This window comes from Symphalangus syndactylus, chromosome 8 (genome assembly GCF_028878055.3).
Source record: "Symphalangus syndactylus isolate Jambi chromosome 8, NHGRI_mSymSyn1-v2.1_pri, whole genome shotgun sequence".
NCBI lineage: Eukaryota > Metazoa > Chordata > Mammalia > Primates > Hylobatidae > Symphalangus > Symphalangus syndactylus.
Genome location: NC_072430.2, coordinates 144,726,053 through 144,744,184, shown reverse-complemented (window position 1 = coordinate 144,744,184; position 18,132 = coordinate 144,726,053). Strand labels below are relative to the sequence as shown.

The following is an 18,132-nucleotide window of genomic DNA, read 5'->3' as shown; positions in this document are numbered from 1 at the left end:
CTGCAGTGAGCCGAGATTGCGCCACTGCACTCCAGCCTGGGAGACAGCGAGACTCTGTCTCAAAAAAAAAAAAAAAAAAAAAAGAAAGAACTTGTCTTTGTTCCGTTAACACCCCTGGTCTATCTTGCACGTGGCATTTGTTTTCCCCCATGAGTGATTTTATAAAAACACTCTAGTCGTTTTGAATACCCTGGTTCGCGGATGTATGTGGCTCTCCTGAATTATTGACACCTCTCAGTATATCAAAAATCGCCTTTATTAGTAACACCATCAGTCTCACCAGAAAAGTCTTTAAGTGTGGGGATGTTATCAAGCTCATTATGCAAATTTTCCAAAATTCTAGTTTTTGCTTGCAAGCTTGAATTTTATCATCGGCAACAGATATCATCGGTTGCTTTTTCTGAAGCCAAAGATTTATTTCATTCATTCTTGAGAAAAATGTCTGCAAAATACCCAAGTCCAATTAGCCATAGTTTGTCCATTAGTCTTTTTTTTTTTTTCTTTTCAAGTTAAAATGGTGTTCCACGAAAAAGGCGGCCAGTGCAGTGGGCAACTGAAATGATCCTCACACATGCTTTTTCCAGTTGGCGTCGGTAGACAGCAAAAGTGCTTTACCTGCACTTCCCATTTTGTCATGCAGAAAATTAAAGAGATGTATACTTAAGAATTTGGATTTTTTAGGCGGGGTGCGGTGGCTCATGCCTGTAATCCCAGCACTTTTGGGGAGGCTGAGGTGGGCGGACCACTTGAGGTCAGGAGTTCGAGACCAGCCTGGCCAACATGGTGAAACCCCATCTCTACTAAAAATACAAAAATTAGTCAGGCCTGATGGTGGGCGCCTGTAATCTCAGCTATTCAGGAGGCTGAGGCAGGAGAATTGCTTGAACCCAGGAGATAGAGGTTGCAGTGAGCCAAGATTGCATCACTGCACTCCAGGCTGGGTGACAGAGCCAGACTCTCTCTCAAAAACAAACAAACAAACAAACAAACAAAGGAATTGTGATTTTTTAAAAAGTTAATAATTTGGATGGTTTTATCAAGGACATTTTAAGTAAAATTTGCATTTTCTTTCCTGCAAATATGTGGCGGTGACCACCACCATGACACTGCGTTTCTGGGTGCCGCTGTCCTGATTCCTGCTGAGGCACCAGCAGTTTGAGTGACAACTGCTTTTGTATCTCAGTGCAGACGTGGTGACATTTGCCTTTGTATTACCCTGAAAACAGTTCTGACCTTGGGAAACCCGTGACAGAGTCTCGGGAAACCCCAGGGGTCTGTGGACCACACTTTGAGAACCATTCTTTTTTTTTTTTTGAGACGGAGTCTCACTCTGACGCCCAGGCTGGAATGCAGTGGCGCGACCTCGGCTCCGCCTCCCGAGGACAATCACTCTTTTAGATGACCCGAAGAGTCACGTAGGTAATGTGTGTAGAGCCACGTGGAGCTAGGTGTGTAAGTCTGTATGTGTGTGTGCGTGTGTATGTATTTATAGGTTTTTTTTTTTTTTTTTTTTTAACCTAGCAGGGGCTTTGCTGGTTTGAAAGGTTTCAGAGCTATTCCTTCCTCTGCACAACTCTCACAGAGCAGATGACCTGGGGTGTGGATCACCTGGGACTGGCGGATCCGGGGCCTCATGCAGAGGGGAGCAGCTCTGCTCTTTCCCCACAGCCCCTCTCCTCCCTGCTTTCTGGACTCAGCTCTCCAGCTCTGGATGGGGTCTCCGTAAAGTCCCACAGCTCCCTCCGCAGGTCCTTATCAGGCATAGGAATGGTTTCTTTCCATGTTTAAAATAGCCCCCCGGGGGTTCATCCTGAACCCCCATTCATCTGCCACATGCTCTCCTCCCCATCAAGGGGCTGTCCCAGGCTGGGAGCTGGCGAGGAGGGCACTCCAGGGGACCGAGCAGGCCCACGTGGCTGGAGGAGGTGAGGTGGCTGGAGTGTTTGCTGGGACACTGCCGTGGCCTCGGGGACTCCCCCTTCACTTCAGAGCTCCCAGTTACAACCCCACTGAATTATTTCTCTTACAACTGGCTGTGCCGAGGTCTCCTTTGGCCCCTGGATCTTGGCGTCCAGGTGTTCCCCTGCACAGGTCACTCAATTAACTCAGGCGTTTCTCTTGCTGTTTGGGGGTCAACATCTGTCCTACACCCTTGAACCAGGGCGAGTGACACCCAGCATGGCTCTGGGCAGCATCTAAGCCACTCCAGCAGCCGTGGTCTCTGTGAGGCCTCCTCACTGGGCTTGTGGGAACAGGACACCCCCTCTCACCCCATGGTGTCTCTGAGGCCTGGTCGGGGTGGATATTGACGCCCTCAGCCTCTGGAGAGCCCCGGGCCTTCTTCGTGTGGCCTGGAGGACGGTGGCTGGAGCTGGCAGAGTTGGTCACAGCCTCTGAGCATGCCCAGTGGTGGCTTCTGTGGCGGCTTTGACAAGGGGACGGGACCTAGGCTACATTCCGTTCCCCCAGTGTCCTTTCATGACAAATGTGTTTGGCAGTTGACAGAAGAAACAAGAAGTGACTGCACAAAGACCTCGGTGGCCTCACAGAACCTCATAAAGGATTCTCTAGACCAGAGCTCGTGGTGGCTCTGGGTCGGCGAAGATCCAGGAAGGGCGTGGACACCAGCCCTGAGCCGCTTGCAGGGTGCACTCTGCCTGCTGCCCACCACGTGGGCCCTGGGAACTCTTAGCTTTTATCAGGCATCTAATGGAAAGCTGAGGAGAAAGGACTCCCTCATTTTGAAACTCCTCAATGGCTTGGCCCCAGGATGACACCAGGTCAGAGCTGAGCTGAGGCCTCAGAGAGAAGAGAGCAAGTGGCAGAGTCTGTAGTGGGCACTGGGGCTGGAGGGAGCTGGAGAAAGCTGGAGGCAGGGGGACGCGCGTTAGGTCAGCCCTCCAGGCTACCTGATAGGAAGGTCACAAGGGCAAGATGACGTCAGGCTGAAGAGTTTCAGATACACAACCCCAGTGCCATATCATTTCCTGAGCAATTCAGGGGTCATTCAGGAACTGTGTAATCTCCTACTTGGGCTTCACCCGCTGGGAAGAGCTAACCTCAGTGCCCATGTACTTGGCAATATGGATCCTGATTCCTTTCTAAAAATCACTGATCAGCACTGCCACAGTAGTGCTGGACACTAACTGCCTCCCCACTGTGGGGTGTGCAAAAATAGGCGTTTGTTCTCACACTCGTGGGTCTGCAGGCTGATCAGCATTCTGATGATCCAGGCTGCGCTGGAGGCTGTGACTATCTGCAAGTTGGGTGCATGTGGCTTCTCATGAAGGATAAGGATCAAGTCTGTTCCACGCGTGTTCATTCTGGGGGCCAGGCTGAAGAGCTAATAACTCATGAGGAATGCTTTCCTTATGACATCACAGATGGACAGGAGCCCTGGTGAAATGTGGAAGTGCACAGAAGTCCTTGGCTCAGGTGCAGTCTGTGAATGTTCCATTGGCCAAAAGATGTCATACGACCAAACCCAAAGCAAACGGGACAGGAAAGAGTCTATCCCATCCACAGTGGGAGAGGGAAGGGAGTGAATGTTGGCTGAGTCAATCCAAACTCACACACTTAAGCCCTATCCACCACCTTCTGAAGGAGAGTTGGGGTGACTAGGGGCTAAGGTCTGGGCTGCTCATCTCTGCATCTTCAGCTGGACTGTGGCTCACTCTTGTTGCTTAGGAGTAGAGAGGGTGAATGGAAGACCCAATAGTCAGACCTGGGCTAGAGAAGGCAATAAGGGGATAGCACTGAGCCTTAGGCAAGTGGGCTGGCATCTCTTATAGGAGGACAAAGGCTGGCCTCATCTGGACCTGGTCCATGGGATGCTGCCCTCTTCTGCAACAAGGACAGTGAGCCTGGTCCACAGGACGCTGCCCTCTGTTGGGACAAGAGCAGTGGACCTGGTCCATGGGATGCTGCTCAGGTGTTTCTCTCCCTTTCTGGGGGTCAACATCTGTCCTACACCCTTGAACCAGTATGAGTGACTTCCAGCACGGCTCTGGGTAACATCTAAGTCTCCTGCAACAAGCACAGTGGACCTGGTCCATGGGATGTCTCCTGCAACAAGCATAGTGGACCTGGTGCATGGGATGCTGCCCTCTCTTGGAGCAAGGCTGGTGGACCTTGTCCATGCGATGCTGTACTCTCCTGGAACAAGGACAGTGGACCTGGTCCACGGGATGCTGCAGTCTCCTGGAAGAAGGACAGTGGACCTGGTCCACAGGATGCTGCATTCTCCTGGAACAAGGATGGTGGACCTGGTCCACAGGATGCTGCATTCTCCTGGAACAAGGATGGTGGACCTGGTCCACGAGATGCTGCATTCTCCTGGAACAAGGATGGTGGATCTGATTCACGGGATGCTGCACTTTCCTGGAACAAGGGTGGTGGAAGCAATTTGTCATTGCCAAGAGCATCAGGCTGGGCACCTGAATATCTAATGCGATGGCAGGACAGCTTACAAAATTAAGGGCATCAGAAACCCTGGACTGAGGATTTTCAGCCACAGATGGAAAGGCAACCTGTGAACGTCTTGCTGTCTGCTTGTGGTGCACACTTGACGCCTGGCCTTGGAGTATGGAGAGTGAGAGCCACTCTGTGTTGGCAGATCTCTTCTTCAGGTTTAGGGCTCAGGTTGGCCTCCCCTACTCTGCTGTGCACCATCGGACTTACCGAGGGTCTCCATCTCCTTCTCGTAGTCTCTGGCTTTGACAACCTTAGAAAACAGCCAACCAAGGAAGAATCAATGGTGACCAGGGGCTCCCTTTTGAATCAACTAATTGTGATAAAATATTTGACCTGGTTTCACTAAAATATGAGAAGACTGTTTTTATTCCCAAATGGTGGGCCCCAGCAGGTTCCTCCCCCTGGCCTGGCCCTAGCCCCCCATTGCTCCGAGGACACAGTGAACACTCATGGCAGGCACGCGGGCTGGCCACCATCCTGTCCCTGCTGGTGTCTCTGATTTCCTCACTCCCGCCCCCAGCTTACCCTCCTCCCTGGCATGCAGAGCCATACGTGGTCCCTTGAAGCTCTGTGGCCTCCAAAACTTCTTATCCTTGGTAGGGGCTCTGCTCTGTACCCGGAGTCGCTTCTCTCCCTCCCCTAGCAGGTGCCCTGCACTCCCTCCTGTCAGAACCGTTAACGCTCAGCCGTCATCAGGTCCTCCCAGCCCCTGGGTTCTTGGAGGGCAGAGCCTGTGTCCGACTCACCTTTGCCTTTCCAGCACCCACTCCAGTGCCTGGCACAGAGCAGGTGGCATGAAGTGAGTATTGGGTGGACATATGAATTACCAACAAAAAGAGGGGCAGTGAGAAAGGGCAGGTTTTGTCCCAGGCTGGGGAACGTATTCATCAACCCTTGTGTGTGCTGGTGGATGTTGAACAACGGACTCTCAAAGAAAAAACAAAGTCCCCGATTTCTAGTGTTTGCTGATTCCCGCGGTGTAAACACTCCTGGCATGGCTGACTTCAAGCTGATGATGCAGAGATGGGAAGAGGACAGTGGGCTCTCATGAGCTGGCACGAGCTGGCTCAGGCACACACTGGCACTGGGTCAGTCCCCTGTGCCAGGCCCTGGGGGCTGTTTCTCCATCTGTCGACTGTCGTTCGAATGAGGCCCCAGGGAGCTGTGAGTTCCAGGCCCAGGCACACTCCTTGTTCAGGAAGTGGATGGGGCCCTGAGCTGGAAAGTCAGGGCAAGCAACCGAGATCTGCTCCCAGAGTCGGGAAATGGCCACAAGACAAAAAGCCGTGGCTGTGAGGCTGTGCGCTTCAGAAAATGGCCCTGAAGTGTCCATGCTGGTCTGAGACTGGATTCAGTGTTTCCAGCCAGACTGGTCTCCCGTTCTCCTGCTGTGGCCTGGGACAGGCCCAAGTGAGAACATCTTGTGCTGGCACACAAACTTAGCCTGGGCTCCGGATGGCTGGGCGGGGCCCTCAGCCTTCCTCAGAAGGCTCTGGCTCACGTCACAGGCAGGCTCTGCCTCTCCCGGTGCCCTCAGCACCCCCACCAGTGTCTGGGGTATGGTTTTTGTCTATCTCCCCTCCCCTGATCCCGAGGCCCAGACTCCCGCCTGGCCTGTCAGTCAAAGGCTCCCTGGCCGGGTAGGGGGCTGTTCTGATGCCTGAGGACCCACCGTGCAGCAGGAAAGGGCCACTCACTCCCGTCCAGACAATTGCCCAGGAATGCAGCTGGTGTTGGGCTCTGTGCTGGCTCTGGAGACTCAGCCAACACCCGCCTCCTGGGGGACATGGTTGTGGGGTCTGGGAGCCTGCATCAACCCTGCTTTCACAGTTTATGAGGCGGCTCACATGCAGCCACCAGGTGCACGATTGCAGGAGTCAGAGGGAGACTGTGGAGCATGAGAATGACAAGGGTGCTGTCACAGGCCAGGGCCCAGAGTTAACTCGTGCCTGTTGAGCGGCAATCAGAATTTAATTTGCTTTGCCACCTGCCCCACATCTCTCTCTCTCTCTCTCTCTCTCTCTCTCATACACACACACACACACACTCACTTACTCTACCATTTTATCACTGCTGCCTGAGACAGTAGCTATAGATAAAGATAGAACCCTCCACTCAGAAACATTTTTGAGGCTGAAGTGAAAGAACTCCCACTTCGGAAATTACAGGGAATGTCTGTCTTCTAGGTGGAGACTGACCAGGCATTTGAGGCAGAGCCCCCATGTCTGCAGGGGCCGCCCTGTGGGACCCTTGTCTCCCAGCTGGAAGCCACCCACATCCTGCCTTGGGGACAGCCGACTGCAGGCTGGTGACGCGCGTGAGCTGGCTTCAGGCTGGGATGGAGGCGCACCCTTCGAACACACTGGGCGGGGGCTCAGCAAAGGGGCCACACTGTCTTGGTGTTTTTTCTAAACCTGCATTCAGAACTCACTGCCCTCCTTCTTATTTTTGGAGGGGTGTGCATCCTAGCGCCGGTCCAGGAGATGAGTGGCCCAGAGCCGAGCCTGGCTGGCGGGAGGCCTGGGTGGGCCTGGCCACCGTGACATGGCTTCGGCAGTGACAGTGATGGTCTCATTCTGGGGACCACAGAGTCAGCAGCACCCCCTGGAGGGAGAGGATGGGCTTTCTGCTGGCCCCCTGGAGAGAGGGTCATGGGGAGGAAAAGGCTCACAGTGCCCTGGGAGGGCATTGCCCAGTGGGCCAGCGTGAGGTGGGCTCTGGCCTGGGTGTTTGCAGGGGCGCTGGAGTGGGAGGCAGGGGAGACAGGAAGGGCCTGAGGAGGAGGCTGCCTGGACAGATCTGGAAGGCGTGTCTGGGTCCCCAGCTGATCAGGTCGAGGGAGCTCCACACTGTGCCCCGGCAGCCCCATGCCTTGACAAGGCCCTCATCAGCGTCCAGGCAGGCTGAGGAGCCCGGAGGAGGCCAAGGGCAGAGGTGTGCCCAGGAGGTCACAGGCGCCAAAACATGTGGCCAAGGAAGGGACAAGGTGCAGCCCCTGCAGGGAATGCCCAGAAAGTCTGGACAGGGCAGCTCTGGGGGCTGTTTCTGGACCTCAGACCAGCAGGGCCCATCCACAGGATTCCAGACTAAACAGGAAGTATGTGTAGCCTGGTCCTGGGGCCACAGGCTGGCAAGTGGAGGACACTGAAGAGCAGGCCACGGGCTGCACTCCTCGGACTCTTGTTTATGTTCCTTTTGCTCCTTAAATTAAAATTGGACACAGCCTGTGCAGAGGGTCACGTAGAATCACGCAGAGACCACGTGCACACACAATCGTGTGTTTGCAAATGATCCTGCATGGGGGGCTTTGAGGCTCAGTTTGCCGCTTAGACAGTGCCAGTGCCTGGAATTTATATTTGTATTTCTATCTCTGTTATTTATGTTCATGTGCTCCCCCCAGCAAAGCTAAGCCAGGTACTGGCCTTTCGAATCACATGGGCACCATCCTGACTGGACTTGGAAAGTTCTAGAACAGGCCTGCCAACATGGAGACCGAGTCTCAGCAAGGGAGCTGCAATCAATGCTGCAGAGCACCTGTTTTCCTGCCAGGTCTCTGAGGTGAGCAGGGGTCGTGATCCGACACTCCTTCATGGTGAGCGTTATGGGCAAATCCCCTGAAAAGGTTTTTCTTTCAGAAAAAGAAAGACTTTATTCCACTGAGCAGTCTGCAAACCAGGGAGACGTAGCCTTTGGCATGAAACGAAAGTGTGTTCTGAGAGAAGAAAGAGAGGGGACATCATTTATAAAGTTCCCACCCAGTTTCCCACTCTGGTCCGCTATGCAAATGTGGGATACAAACTTGCTGAGCTCTGATTGGTTGGCACAGGCGACAGCCCATGGTTGGGTCCAGATGGATTTCCCAGGAGCGGTGGACTCGAGTGATGTGGACAGGAACAGGCAGCTATGGAAGCCCCAGAGTGCTGTGAGCGTGGGGTTTTCTGGGAGCGCAGAGTATGTGTGTGGCCCTTAGTCAGCAGATGGCCTCTTGGCTCTGTTGTGAATTTGGGGCCCAGTTAGCCACGCGGGGTCCATCTTCAAGGACTGGCTCTTCCAGGGTTTCCTGTTTAAGAAGCTCTAACTTTCTTCCTTTGTTCGCATCCTGCTGCAGGCTTTCCTCCAGAAAGAGAGCACCCGCAGAGAAGGTGTGGCCCCTCTCCCACTCCCAGCCCCTCCATGTCCATTGCCCTGCAGACCTAGCTGGCTTGGCAGTGCTCCTGCTTTCCCTGGGCAGTCATTGGCTTCTTCTGCCCCATGAAAGTCCTTGAGTCCATCTACTCAGATCTGGCTCAGGCTCAGAACCACCCCAGAGAGACCCTTCCTGGAAGCTGGGCTAGGACCTCAGCCAGGAGCAGCCCTTCCCGAGAGACCCCGAGGCCAGGTCTGTGCCTGCTGTCTGAGCACGCTGTGGGCCCAGGCTGGGCACAGAGAAGGGGTAGCCTGCCAGGCCCCCATGTGGAGCAGGAGGAGCCCCTGAGAGAGAAGATGCTGCAGAGGCGGGTAACTCCCAAGGGGTGACCGGCAGTGGGAGCTGGGGAGGAATGAGTCCCCGGCCTCATGGCTTTTGTGCCCGAGGACAGACGCCCTTTCCTAGAGATGGGAGAGCACTGAGAAGCTCAGAGGAGCCTGTGCGGCAGGTGGGCTTTGACTCAGGCCTCCCTCCTGGTTCCCTGAGGACAGAGGGAGCCCTGGGGTCCCGTCTGCCTGCGCCGCTCAGGGCCCACAGTCAATCTGTTGAAAGGAGATTGAGCGCCTGACTCAGTGAGTGGGCCGTGAGCACACGAGCAGTGAGGCTGTGGAAGGTTTGGCCCGAGGGGCAGATGCCAAGCCGGTGTCCTCACTTGCTGCGTCCTGGGAGCCACTCACCGCCTCCTTGCTGGTTTAGCTTATGCTCCTGTGCGCCTGGAGGAGGGCGCCCGCGCGTCGGGTAGCAAGGGTGCCGATGGCTGCAGGGACACACACTCCTTAGTGATGGTGAAGCTGCCCCGAGGACGGCAGGTGTAGCCTCATCCCACAGAGGGGGAGACGGGGAAGCTTGGCTGCAGCGGTGGGGTCCTGCTTGAAGCCCCCACCTCACCTGACATGCTCTGCAGAGATGGTGCTGGCACTGCCAGGGGCAGGGCAAGTGGGATCCATGCAGGAGGAGTCGTGGCCTCCCTCTCCATCCCGCAGACTGTCCCCAACAGTGCACGCGTGAGACCCCGCAGGGCAGGGAGCTGTCCCTTTGGGACAAGGCCCCTCCTTTGGGAAGGGGGGTCACCCACAAGCGGCTCTTTTGGGCTGGTCTGTGGCAAGGGAGAGAGGTGGATGGGAGGCAGGAGAGAGGCAGGTGGCCCCTCCTCAGCCCGGAGCCCGCTGGTCCTCTGCACTGACACAGGGATGGTGCTAAAGGCAGGGCCTGGGCAGAGACGGGTGGCCCCAGAGCAAGACCCTCCCACTCTCAGGAGGGTGTGGTCTTCAGGGCAGCCCACCCAGCCCTTCCGGCCGTCCCTGCCCCAGCAGTGGGAACGGGCCCAGTGAGCTGGCAGCCACTTCTCATGAATATGCATTGGTGAGGCCTGCTCCTTTGTGGGCCCCTATGCTCACCCCCTCCACCCCCCACCCCCAGCACTTATCTCTGGCGGTGAATAGGGTGCTATTGTGGGCAGGGCTGCAGAATTTTAATGACTTGCAAAATATAGTTAATTATGTAAAAAGACATCTTCTGCACTTTTTCATGTAAATGAGACAAATTAATTGGTGTTCAGTAGTTTTGAGAGCACCCGGTCCCAGGAGGGGAGGAGGGGAGACCTTGACAATTCTGAAGAGTAGGTGCTTGCCAGAAAGAAAGGTAAGAAAGGAGAAACAGAGAGGGGTAATTTCTGATCCATTTAGTTAATCCCATCACTAACCCCGCCCGGGTTTGTAACTCAAACCGTGAGAAAGCTCAGGCCTTGCGTTCTCAACGCTGCTGGGAGTCACTGAGCAGCTCAGGACCTCGGGTAGGGGGGCTGCCGGGAAAGGTGCTGGGGGTGGATCAGAACACCCAGGGGGCACTCTCTCCCTTCACCCCGCTGGACCCTAGCCAAGTTCCGAACAGTGGCCCTGAGGGTTGGCAACACTGCTGGCCACTGTGGGGGCTGGGGTGGGTGGTGTCTACAGTGGTTCCAGGTGAGTCAGAACATTCGATTCAAATAACATGCCACTTCAAAGGACTTGAATAGACAGTCTCCAAAGAAGACACTCACACGGCCCATGAGCACAGGGAAAGCACTGAACATCGTTAGTCAGCAGGGAAATGGGAATGAAAACTGTAATGAGATTCCGCTTCACCCACTGGGATGGCTGGAGTCAAAACCGCAGGAAGCAAACGTCTCCAGGGTGTGGAGGAGCTGGAACCCGGGTGCGCTGCTGGTGGGAGTGCCAAACGGTGCAGCCGCTGGCAAGCTTGGTATTGTCTCCAAAGGTTAAACAGAGTTACCAGATCAATCGAACAGCTTGTCCCTGGGTGTCCTGGGGGTCAGATTCCTCAAGTGTGATCAACACTGTGGGTCAGATTCAAACTTCCTATTTTTAGTGGTGTTATTTTTTAGAAGATTTTCGTTTCACTTCTCCCGGGGGAGAAACATTTATGTCAAGATAGCCTGCAGCCTGGGATGGTCAGTGCCTCAGATCCGCCAGCCGCTGACTTATTGGAGCCATGTAATCTGCTGTCTATGGCTCCTGGATGTTCTTCACGTCACCAGCCCCTATGGTGGATGCTACGACGCCAACGCAGACACGGCTATTCCTGGAAGTGCGTTTGCTACAATTGTCAATCATCATGGATCTCGCTTCAAAAGGAGTCTTTTTTGGAAAAATCTGCTGTTTCATGTTACCTCTCAGTGTGCGTGCTCAAAACTTCCAGTCCGTTGGAACAGATGTGAAACACAGTTCAAGGGCATGAGAGGAGTTCGTGGTGAAGAGTTAGACTCATACGTAGCTGAATTTACCTGGTGTGATTGCTTTGGAAAGAATGCTTTCTATTCCCAGTTATTCCGCATATGTCAGAGCAATTTTCTGTTAACTAATATGATGTTTTGGCTTTAGCATGTTTTAGTAAAAACATCCGGGGACAAATTCTTCCATTGAATACATCTGAGAGACGCATTGTTCAATTGATCTGAATTACCACATGACCCAGGAATTCTACTTCTGGGTCTACACCCCAAAGGATTGAAAACAGTGTTGGCAAGAGATATTTGCACCCCCTTGTTCATAGCACTGTTGGAAATCATCAAACGGTGGAGACAACCCACATGTCACTGGGTGCACGGAGAAACAAAACCTGGTGCATCCATGCAACAGGATATTAGCCACAAAAGAAGAAATTCGGACACAGGTCACAATGTGGGTGAACTTTGAAGACATGATACCAAGTGAAATGGGCCAGTCATAAAAAGACATACACTGTAAGATTCCACTTATATGAAGTGCCTGGAGAAGTCAGATTCATAGAGACAGGAAGTAGAAGGGTTGTTGGCAGGGGGCTGGGGGGATGGGGACTGGGGAGTTCATGTTTAACAGGGACAGAGCATTTGTTAGGAAATATGGAAAGGGTTTTAGGCACCAACAGTGGTGACGGCTGCACAACACTGAGTGCATTTAATGTCACTGAACTGTCCACTTGCAAATGGGATCATTCATTTTGAAAAATCTGCCCGTTATCTACCATTTGCTGAGACCCCTGTCCAGGCCTGTGCCTGGCTGTGCAGCTGGGGAGGCAGGAGGAGGGAGTGAGGACCCCTTTGGCCTCCTCGTGTGACTGCCCTGTGGACAGCCCTGACTGGTCTCTGGCCCCTGCAGCGAAGGCACGAGCAGCTTCGGTGCACGGCGGTGCCTTCTGTCCTTGGCATGGCCTCCTGGCTCTGTTTCTAGAAGCCATCAAAGGTCACTGTATCCCCCATTCCCAGCCCTGCATCAAACCAAGCCTGCCCCACTTGGCTTATCTTTCTGAAGCCCCCTCGGCTCGCTGGGCCTGGGTCTGGGTGTTGCTTCCCCCCGGAGGCCTCTGCTCTCCCTGGGAAACACCGTGGGAGAGTGGCCAACAATGGGCTTCTATCTCCGGGTGAGAAACCAGATCTGGCTCAGCTCAGCATCCACCAGCACCTCATTCTTATCGCACCAGGCTGCCCGGCTAGTTCCACTTAGGATGAAACCTGACCTGCCCATGGCTGTCAGAGCCTTGCTGGCTTTGAAAATGAGAACTAGCAAATGGCACCAACTCCTTCAAAGCTCTGACAGGCAGCTTAGCTCCCTGGATCTTTCCCAAAAGCTTTCAGAACCCCTGGGCGCAGGTGGCGGGACCCTGGAGACCTGCACGTGGGTATATGGGGAGCCTGCTGCCTCTGCCCCGTCAGCTGCACCTGCTGCAATCTCCAGTTTCCAGCCAAAGCCTCGGAGAGAGTGTATCCCAAAGCAGCAGGCCTTACTGCCACCCAGACAGGCTACTGGAGCCCTGGACCAGAGCCACAGCCGGCACCATGGCACCCAACGTGGGGGAGTGAGGATCTCGGACCACGCCCCTAGCCCCCGGCTGGCAGTCCAGGGAGGAGTCTTCCTAGGAGGGCAGCCTGAAACTGAGCCCTGGAGATGGGGTCATCCCAGCAGCGTTGGGTCCTGCTTCCCCAGAACTCCCCACCATGCTTAGATATTAGGATGGAGCACAGGCGCCAAAGCCAGACCTGCTCAGCACAGCCTGGCCCCAGGGCATTAGGTGCAAAGCTCAGGCCACTGGAGAACAGAGCTGACCACAGCCTCCCAGGACACAGCCCCACAGCTCAGGGCCTCCCGTGACAGCCTGGTCCATGTCCGACCTTTTCAGGCCGGGGAGTGGCCCTTGCCTCACTGGGCAGTGAGGATGCTGAGACGCAGCTGGACCAGTTCCTCCTGCTGACCATAGCTGGCCCTGGGCACTGCAGGCCTCCGGCTCAGTCTGCCGGGAGGGCAGAAGGACAGATTTCCAGAAAGGGGCTCGTCCTACCTTGCCCTGCTGGCACACCCCACTGTCCTGAGGAGCTGGCCAGCCTCAGCTCTGCAGGCCAAAGGAGCAGCTGGGCAGGAGCTGCCTACCCAGACCTAGTGACCACCCAGTCACCCCAGCCACAGTGGCCACTTAGCTCACACTGAGGCTCTGCAAGGCCAGTCTTTAGCTGGAGTTACACTAACCTCCTTCTGCTACTGCTCCCTGGCATGAAGTCATCTGATCAGGAGTCACAATATGCCCTGAGAAGAGCATTCACAGATGTGGAAAATGCTGGAACAAAGTGTAGTTTCTGAAGCCCACGGTGTCGTAGAAACTCCACGAAACACTAGCATGCTTAGCTAGGATATTCCGAAATTGCAGCAGCCTCACTACTGCCCGATTCCCCCTAGGGGCTCATCCAGCCTCTCCCCCCATCTTCTATTAATCACAGCCACAGTCTAAGGGGATTACATTCTGACCAACACAAAATAGCACTCTCTGCTCAAAGTTAGATTATTCAGGGTAAAACCAATTCCCACCGTAACTGATTACTGTCTGTTAATTAAATGACGACTCAAGGTAGTTAAGTTAAAAAGCAAGGCTACTGAAAGATGCGCCGGAGACCAGCCCCCAGGCCTGCAGCCCAGCACCTGCACCTCCCAGCACTCAGCGCTGAGCTCAGCAGGAGTGCTGGGGCCTTGCCATCCCGCCTGACTTAGGTCCCGTTTTGTCCTCCTTGGAGCACCTTGTCCTAGAGGCTGAGGCGAAGGCTGCCCCTTCCCCAGGCAGACCCCATTGCCAGCGGTGAGGTCCCTGCCTTTCTCCTGCACTGGCCTGGGTCTATTTATCTCAGGGTCCTATGGTGAGACATAGGGCCTGGCCCTGAGAGGCACCCAGGAAATGAGCCAGGGAGGAGGGGAGGGCTGGGGAGAGAGAACAGGGGAAGACGGAGAGGGAGGAGGAATGGGGAGAAAGAGAAGGAAGAGGAAAGGAGAGGCCTGGGGCCTGGTGCTGGAACCCACAGCAGGACTGAGACCCTCTGTTCAGTTTGGGAGTCAATGCCCAGCTGCTGGGGCGAAGGCTGTGGGCTGTGGGGGCCCATGTGCTCACTACAGAAACCAAAGCGATGCTGAAGTACGGGGCAGAACTCACAGGGCCCCTCTGCTCTGCTCTCTTTTCAGAGTAATCACCCTTAACAATGAGGTTTTCTCTTTTTTTGACACATTTGCATACGTTTAAGGTTGTGTGCATATAAATATAACCTTAGTTTAACACATAGATATGCTGGCTTTTCAAGGTAATAATGTGTTTTAGAGATGTGTGTCAGAATAGAAGGAACTCATTCATTTCAGCCCCCACATGCAGATCGTGATGTATTTCCCTATGTGCATGCATATCAGTAGTGCTGCACTATTGACAAGGATTGAGTTTTGTTGCCTCCCGTGCACCCTTTGATGTAAGCTCTGTCCATGGTCAGCCCCATGAAGTTGAGGATTTTGTCTGTTTTGCTCACAGCTGTGTCCCCAAGGTAATGCCCGACGGGTCACAGCCGCAGCAAACTGTGGAACGTGTGTGTCCACAAATATTCCTAAAATGGAATGTCTGGGTCCATAGCCATGTCAGTAGGATGTGGATCATTTGGACAGAAATTGTGCCGTTGCCTCTCTGGGCTGTGCACCCTCATGCTTCTGACAGGACCAGGCATCCCACTCCAACACCCTCGGCCTCTATACTCCTGCCCCTGCCACCCACTGTCGCCTCCCCTGCGTCCCCTGCTCCCCAGCCAGCCCAGCATCTCTGGATTATCTCGGCGTCCATACTCCCGCCCCTGCTGCCCACTGTCGCCTCCCCTGCGTCCCCTGCTCCCCGGCCAGCCCAGCATCTCTGGATGATCGCTGGACACTGGATGCCTGCCTCATTTTCCTTTGAGCCACTGGTCTTTGCTTAGAGACGTGAAGGGCTTATGCATTCCAGATACGAATCTTTTGTGTTTAATGTCACAAATATTTCCTTGCCTGCTGCCTCACTTGTCTTTTCACCTGAAATATTCACTTTGAAGAGATCTTTCAGCTTCTGAAAGTTGTTAAGATTCAAGAGGTGTAGAGATCTGTCAATATTTCCCTCAGCATGTCTGGGTTCAGAACTGGTGGCAGCAGACGTCTCCTCCCATGGACACAGGGCATTTTCTGGGCAGACGTGGCTTGTGTTCCCTGGGCTTTGTGCCTGTGGAAGGTTCCGGGCTTGGCAGCAGCTTGGCGACCTCCTGAAGCTCACTTCTTCCATTCCCTCCTTCTGCCTTCACTCACAGAGTCACCATAGAGGTCCACGTTCCACCGTGTGGCCGCGCTGTGTTCCCTGCCAAATCCTCCCCGTGGTCTTCATGTCACGAAACAAGCTCACCCTCGGTCTCTCACACTGTTGTTGTGGGGAGTTCCAAGCTCCACACCCAGGGCCAGGCTCTGAGCCGCTGACCATGGGAAGCCCAGTGAGGAGCTACAGTGAAGCCCTCCCGTCTGTGGGGAAAGGCCCGAGTCTGACCTTGGAGGGGCCAGTGATGGACCCTCGATGCCTCCGGGTGTGGTTGCCGAGAGGGACGCGTCCCCCAGCTCAGTTCCTACTGGAAGCAAAGGCTTAGCTGGAGGGCACGGGGCCTGGGAGAGCAGGGGGCTTTTGCTCACATGCCCCGGGAGGACTGGGAGCCCTTCCTTCCCCTGCCTGTGCTCGTGGTGGGGAGGCGGGCAGGCCACTGGCCCTCGGCCTGGCTCACGCAGGCTGCAGGCGGCTCTAGCTGGAGGGGCGACGTGACTGAGGCCTGTGGGAGCCACTCCACGGGGCTTGCTGGACTTGGGACTCGGGGCTCGAGAAGAGGAATGGGGTCACCCTGAGACATCAGCCTGGGCTGGGGGAGCCCCAGAGGCAGGACCTGGCCAGGCCTTCCGCCCGTGGGCTCCAGCTGGCCAGAGCCAGGCCAGGTGTGTGAGGCCCGTGGAGAGCAGGGCGCCGTCTCACCAGGCCCTCCGTTCCCCAGCGTGGGACACAGCTGTTCCAGCTATTCCACACTGTCCAGCATCCGAGGGCCTGTAGATGCTGCAGACCCAGTCCAAATGCCAGAGCCGTGGCAGCGGAGATTCCGGCTGTGACAGATGACAGGGGGCCGGAGGGGGCTGGGGCAGGCTGTGGCCGTTCCCTGGGCACCGTGCAGCAGCCCCCTCCTCACATGTCCCGCCAGGAACCCCTCCACCCGCCCATCAGTTCAGAGAGGACAACGGCCCCCATCACTTCAGAGCCTGAGTTCCTGGGGCCCCTCCTGACCCCCGACACCCGACTGCAGCACCTTAGTAAAGGCCCTGCTCCCATCACTCCAGGCAGGGCTACGTGTTTCCTCCTGGAACCCCAGGAGGGAAGGACCTCAGCTCACCGCCCCCATCAGCCCGCTCGCGCCGTGGCTCTACCTGGGTGGAGATTGGACCTCTGGCCTCCTGCCTCCAAGGCACTTGCCACCCAAGCACTTGGTGACGAACTTGGATGAAAAGTAAAAACCTTGGCAGCCAAGCCTAGGGGGTTCATCTCTTAATTAAGAAAGTGCTATTCTCTGGCAAAAAGCAAGTGAGCGAAATTACTCAAGTTTAACCCCAGCAAACCATAGTCTTGTGCGTCCACAGAAGCAAGGCTGAAGAGGCCGTTGGGGTGATGACATTTTCCGTTTCTGGTCTTTTTTTTTTTTTTTTTTAACAAGTAAGATAAACCTCTCAGACTGCGTCCTCTCCCTCTTCCTCTCCCAGAGGAACAGAAGAATGGTCATCAGTGGAGAATGGCACTTGCAGGGAAGCAACACAGACGCCAGCTCCTGCTGGGAGGGAACGCTGGGCCTCCTCCTTGCGGCTTCCGGTGCTCAGAGAAACTTCTCTAGGAACGAGCTATCGAAAGGATCCCAGAATGCACAGTCTTTCTGTTTCTAGTCTTTTTTGTTTGTTTGTTTTCGAGACAGACTCTTGCTCTGTCTCCCAGGATGGAGTGCAATGGTACAATCTCGGCTCACTGCAACCTCTGCCTCCCGGGTTCAAGTGATTCTCCTGCCTCAGCATCCCAAGTAGCAGGGATCACAGGTGCACGCCACCACACCTGGCTAATTTTCTGTTTTTAGTAGAGATGGAGTTTCACCATGTTGTCCAGGCTGGTCATGAACTCCTGACCTCAGGTGATCTGCCCACCTCAGCCTCCCAAAGTGCTGGGATTACAGGTGTGAGCCATGGCACCCGGCCAGTTTCTAGTCTTTTAAAGTAACTGCTGACCTTTTTTGGTTGTTTTGAAATAAAAATCAACTATACTTTAATGAAAACATTTGGTCAACTAGAAAAAGATCCATTGGATTCTTGGATTCAGTCGCTCATTGGTCCTTAAAACCAAGAAGCCCTGCCTGGGTGGGCCAACGGAGCTGCAGGTTGTACTGGGTGGCCCCTTGCCCATGGCTGCACATGGGCCTGAAGGGGACTTTGCTCTCCCTGCCGAAAACACATTTAAAAACCTTCCTTACTATGCCAGGGTTCCCATCTGTCCATGCCTTTCAGTTTCATGTCAGGGTGACCATCCCAGTGGCTCACCCGCCCCTCTGGATACCAGCCGGCCTCCCAGTGGCCTCTCGGTGGCTCACCCGCCCCTCTGGACACCAGCCGGCCTCC

General features: G+C 54.9%; 1 pseudogene; it reads right to left on the bottom strand.

The window, feature by feature from the left end:
• Positions 1 to 17,197: 17,197 nt before the first annotated feature.
• On the bottom strand, positions 17,198 to 17,401 carry LOC129489096 (uncharacterized; annotated as a pseudogene).
• Positions 17,402 to 18,132: the final 731 nt, after the last annotated feature.